The sequence below is a fragment of the Rattus norvegicus genome, chromosome 15 (genome assembly GCF_036323735.1).
Source record: "Rattus norvegicus strain BN/NHsdMcwi chromosome 15, GRCr8, whole genome shotgun sequence".
Classification (NCBI taxonomy): Eukaryota; Metazoa; Chordata; class Mammalia; order Rodentia; family Muridae; genus Rattus; species Rattus norvegicus.
Genome location: NC_086033.1, coordinates 13,967,395 through 13,973,348, shown reverse-complemented (window position 1 = coordinate 13,973,348; position 5,954 = coordinate 13,967,395). Strand labels below are relative to the sequence as shown.

The 5,954-nt window shown below is 42.6% G+C and overlaps 1 non-coding gene across 1 annotated transcript; it reads left to right on the top strand.

Moving 5' to 3' along the window:
- Positions 1-527: 527 nt before the first annotated feature.
- Positions 528-664, top strand: LOC120097235 (small nucleolar RNA SNORA17). The gene has a single exon (XR_005494463.1). It is a non-coding gene; the product is annotated as a small nucleolar RNA SNORA17 (small nucleolar RNA).
- Positions 665-5,954: the final 5,290 nt, after the last annotated feature.

Sequence of the window (5,954 nt, the reverse complement as noted above, 5' to 3'; positions counted from 1 at the left end):
GTGTTGTAAACAGAATGTTCGCCAGAGGAGGGGAGGGGTCCTGGCCAGTGTTATGTCATCGTTGCATCCCATTGCTTTTGCTAACTTGAAATGGGTGTTCAGAAAATATGGTTTGCAGTTGAATAGCAAAATAAACTGTTTGCCCTGTAGAATAAAACTGCAAAGACGAGTTAAAGATGCCCATTAGTGAAAAGTAAGGTCAAGTTCAAGCAGGCAATGTTTTCAAGCTGTTTAAACAACTCCTGCAACTTAGCACAGAAAGAAACCAACCACCAGTCGAAAGGGGCAAATGATTTACATAAATATTTCTACAAAGATACAAGGTAGCTGATACGAAAAAAAAAAAAAGGTGGGTCAATTTTTCAATTGTGAGGGAAGCAGAAATCATAACCAATGAATTACTGCCTCATTAGGGTGGCTACTACAAAAAGAAAAAACAGAAAGAAAACATTTTTAAAAAATTAGTCAGGATTTGGAGAACTCAGAACACTCTCACACAATGTTGGTAAGAGTTACATATTACGACCACTGCCCCTAGAGGCATTGCACATATGGCTGCTGTGTCACATGTGTGCTCTGTCACAGTGTGGCAGAGAGGAGAAAGGTTACATCTAAGCTTCATGTTCTGACCTGTGAACATCTGAATAATTAGTAGCCTAACATTCCCTGGGAAAAAAGTGAGTCTGAGATGACCACCAGTCCTGCCCTGAGGAGCTAGCCGGAGAGAACCACTAGCCCAGACAGGGAGCCAGCCTGAAATGACAACCAGTTCCGCACCACATGGGCCTGGAGGGAGCAGGGGTGTGTGTGTCAGACCAGACCCTAGATGGCTCTGTCATGGCAGTCCTGAGATCAACCCTGAGAAGACCCAGACACCCATGATATGTCTGGCACCACTAAGAGAAGCAAGTCAAGTGGTGGAAAAATGAAAAAGAAAGAGAGGCAGAAGGATGTGGCCACAATGAAGAGAGGCAGAATCTGAGCTTCTAGAGTAGTGGGGACAACCTGGTGTGAGTAACCAGTGGTGAAACTGGAACCATGGTATAGTCCTGGCCTGTGCTGCCATTGGTGGTCACGTTTGAATCTGTGACCCTGCAGTAGCAGGAGTCTGTTTCCACCAAAGGCCAACTGGACATCCATGGTCTAGGCTGCCTTTCAGGGGTATGTCACCAAGGCATTCTGGGAGAGCTTGTCCTAGAGGCATGAGAGCAGGAAAGCTGAACTTGCCCTTTGTCAGCTACAGTACTCCTGAGAATAGGCCCAAAGATACAGGATGGGAGAGCTGGCCACTCATCTCCCTCACAATGGCATGAATGAGGGAGAGATACCCTGCTCCCTGCTAGCCCATTCCCACCAATGGCAGGCAGGACAGTTTGCCCCAAGGTCAACAAGCAAGGTCTCAAAGCAAGAGAGCTATCCCTGCCCCTCACCTGCTGCAGCACTCAGGAAAGCAGGCTCTGTACTTCAGTGGGCAGCACAGTAGAGCTGACTATGAATGTGGGACTTGCAGATTACCAAGCACCTAGGGTATGAGTGTGGGAATGCCAGTCCTACCTCAAGTCTGCAGGGCAGTGGCATGAATGAGGGAGAGATGCCTTCCTATCTTCCCTCATTCATCATCACTTTAGGGCAGGTGAGAGATTGCCCCAAGAGTCATGAGAGAAAGAGAACTATGTCCCTCATCAGCTGTAACACTTGGGAGAGTGGGCCCTGCACCTCTCTCTCTCCACAAGCAGTAGAGTAGAGCTGGCCCTAGTTGATATTTTCCTGGTTCTACAGCTTTAAGGCTAATTATAAATATAAAAGTTGTGTGCATTTTATTTGGGAATTAAATGATGTAATAATTAATTGGGAATAGAAACTCCCAATTAATGTTCATTACAGTACTCAAACTAAACAAACAAAAATATTACTTATTTGCACTGTATTAACATCATATGTGTATGTATATGATGATTGTATATATATATGTGAAATATATATATATATCATTTGTAAATACTAGGTTGCAGGATGGGTGTACAATTCTTCTCAGAACAAGCTTGTAGTTTTTGAAAACAAATTATAGCTAGTCATATGAGTACTAGCTTCATCCCTTGTTAAGCTCAAACAAGCAGACAGGGAGAGGCAGGAAGGACCCATGTCAGTGGTTACATAACACACTGCACCGTTGGAATGAGACTTGTTTGACTGCAGAAGACACTGTCCCTGCAGGAAATACTGCACACTTCTGGATTCTTTCTTTGGGCAAAAAAGAAGTGATCTGACTGCAGAATCATAGCATTAGATTAAGTTCTGGGAAAGAATCAATACACATTATTCAAATGCCCCAAGCCCAACTTTGTAGTTTATTTAACAGGATTTATGAGAACAAAATTGAAGAATTCAATAAATTAAATTATCCCCTCAAATTCCCGCTGGAAAGAAGATGAATCTTCACTAATAGAATTGAGAACTTATTTACTAGAGAAGTAAGTTCTCGACTCTAAGGGGTATTCCCACCTCCTAAAGGGAGGAACAATGTTCAAAGATGGAAACAGGGCATCCTCAGGAGTAGAGTAGGAAGAACTCAGGACTTGGAAACAAAAAAATGCTATTTTCTGGGAGAGAAGAATCAAAAACCTTTAATTAAAAAAATCCATGGATAAAGTTTTAATAAAATTGATTTACATGTAGATTATACTCATAAGACCCCCTCCCTCAAGATACAAAAGACTATCTTTATCCTAGAGAATCTCCTTACACTATTAAGCTACAGTCAACTCCAGAGACTTTCACTATTCGGTATTACCACAGATTTCTTTTGCTTGTTTTGTAAGTTGTTGGAAAATACACGGAATCATACTGCATGACTATTTTTTAATATATCTGATTTTGTTATTCAACCTAATGGCTTTGCAGTTTGCTCATGCTGATGCGGATATTTATAATTTGTTCCTTTTTACCACTGAATACCAAGATGAGAAAACAGCTAATAAGCATATCTGAAGCCCTTGATATCAGTAGTCATCAAAGAAATACAAATAAAAACCAAGCTGCTGTCGAAATGGCTCAGGCTCTAAGGGATGGCAATGGCAGTGCTGATAGGGAAACAGATCTTGGGGTGAGAGTATGATACAGAAGCACCTCTCTACAAAACAATCTGGTAGTTTCCGAGATCACTAGACATAATAACCCACAACCCTACTCCACTCAAATGTCACTGTGGAAAAATAATCATAACAGCTGTAGGTATAGAGGTCCCAAACCAGAAGGAGACAGGAGAGTGGATATAAAAAAAGAAAAGAGCATTGGGCATTGCAAGTATCTGGCCAGCAGCTGTCACACTGCATTCCAAAGCATCTAGTTTCATAACCAGGATGCAAGGACCTGCATAGATGACAAAATGGTTAATTTATGGTCCCATATGAGGAGACAGAGGTTAAGAGCTTGAGTCACACAGTCAGAAAGCTCCATACTTGAAGCCCAGGTCTTATTAGCTGTGTGTTCTTAGACAAATCCTAGTCTCTAACTATATAAGAGATTTGAGTGACACAAACCACAAGCACCATGAAAGCTGGAGGGGATCAGGGATGACTGCATAGGGTAACATGCAGCATTTAAAACGCTTCAAATTAATATCATCTACCAGTATCATTACTATGCCCCATGTCTAGTAAGAGCAGAAAGTCACAAGTAATTATAAAGCAGGTCATCCAAGGTACTGACTAGAAATAAGATGTGCTTCAGGACCATGAAGGAGGAAGAGGCTAGCACAAGTTAGAAAATTTTTGTCAAATTTTTTCATTAGATTTATAGAGCTATTATCATGAGCAAATCATCAGGAAGAAGCAACATAATCCAATAAAAAACCCATCAAGTCTGAAACTCCAGAGCCTCTGGTGTGATTCTCGTCTCATGCACTGAGGAGGAGGAAATAGAATTTTAGGTTAGAAATGCAATCCTTCTAAGCTAAAGTGCCATTGTTTGTGAATGATGACAGATCTTCTTTCAGATGATCATAGTAGATAACAAAGAAGAGCTTCACAAACTGCTAGCATAAGAGCATTATCTAGACAGGTGAGGAGGGCACAACATCTGCCCCAACACCCAGAGTAACTGGATCCCCGAGATGCAGGGATTCAGAAACTCCTACCCAGCTTCTCGTGTTGGTCCCTTTGGATCTGAACTTGTGCCCTGAGCAGACCTGAGGTGCTGATTCTGCACCCATTCCCACAACAATCAGAGGAAGCCCCTCACCCAGCTGCTCAAAAATGCCCAGGATCACAGATGAGGAGGATACATCTGTCCCAACACCCGGAGTAACTGGGGATCCAAGGACGCAGGATCCCCTGCCCACCCAATGGCGCGGGTCCCTTCTGATCTGAACTTGTGCAGTTCTTGGGTGCTGGTTCCACACCCATTCCCACAACACCCAGAGGAAGCCTGTCACTCAGGTGCTCTAACAGGCCCAGGATAACAAGAGCACAGGATCACAGAGGAAAACTCGACTTCCAGGAGATCAGAACACCTGGGAGCATTGGAGCTCTGACACACTCAAGGTCACAGTTGAAGCCACAACATCTTCTCCAACACCCAGCAAAACTGGGACCCACATAGAAACCAGAGAAACACAAACCCTTGCCTACCCAGGTTACTTTCAGCTGGTATCTGTGCCCAGAGCAAACTCAGGCTCTGGCCTCCCCCCACCCAGTCCTGCAACACTCAGAGAAAGCTTGACTCCCAGGAACACTGACACAACAGGAACTCAGGAGCTTGGTCACACCAGGACTTCAGTATCTCAGAGGCAGCTTGACTCCCAGGAGCTCTGGCACATTCAGGATCACAGGGTCACAGGATCTCAGAATCACAAGATCACAAAGACACCTGCAATATGAGGAGTTCTGACACAGCCAGGATCACAAGAAGGACAGGCTCCAGTCAAGAGACAGCTAGGGCAAGCACTAAAGATAAGCAGATGGGAAGAAGCAAGCACAAGAACATAAGCCACAGAAACCAAGGCTACTTGATATCCTCAGAACCCAGTTCTCTCACTACACCGAGTCATGAATACCTTATCACTCCTGAAAAGCAAAATTCAGAGTTAAAATCATACCTCAAGATGATGACAGAGGACTTTAAAATGGACATGAATAATTCCCTTAAAGAAATATAGGAGAACACAACCAAACAGGTAAAGGAATTGAACAAAACCATCCAGGATCTAAAACTGAAAATAGAAACAATGAAGGAATCACAAAAGGAGACAGCCCTGGAGATAGAAAACCTAAGAAAGACATCAGGAGTCATAGATGCAAGCATCACCAACAGAATACAGGAGATAGAAGAGAGAATCTCAGGGGCAGAAGGTACCATAGAAAACATTGCCACAGCAGTCAAGGAAAATGCAAAATGCAAAAAGCGCCTAACTGAAGACATCCAGGAAGTCTAGGACACAATGAAAAGACCAAACCTGAGGATAATAGGTATAGAAGAGAGTGAAAATTCCCAAATTAAAGGGCCAGTAAATATCTTCAACAAAATTATGGAAGAAAACGTCCCTAACCTAAAAAAAGAAATGCCCATGACATACAAGAAGCCTACAGAACTCCAAATAGATGGGAACAGAAAATAAATTCCTTCTGTCACATAATAGTCAAAACACAAAATGCACAAAAAAAAGAAGGAATATTAAAAGCAGTAAGGGAAAAAGGTCAATTAACAATATAAAGGCAGACCTATGAGAATTATCCCAGACTTTTCACCAGAGACCATGAAAACTAGAAGATCCTGGGGAGATGTCATACAAACCCCAAGAGAATACAAATGCCAGCCCAGGCTACTACACCCAGCAAAACTCTCAATTACCTTAGATGGAGAAACCAAGACATTCTAAGACAAAACCAAATTTATGCAATATTTTTCCACAAAACCAGCACTACCAAGGATAATACATGGAAAATTACAAAACAAGG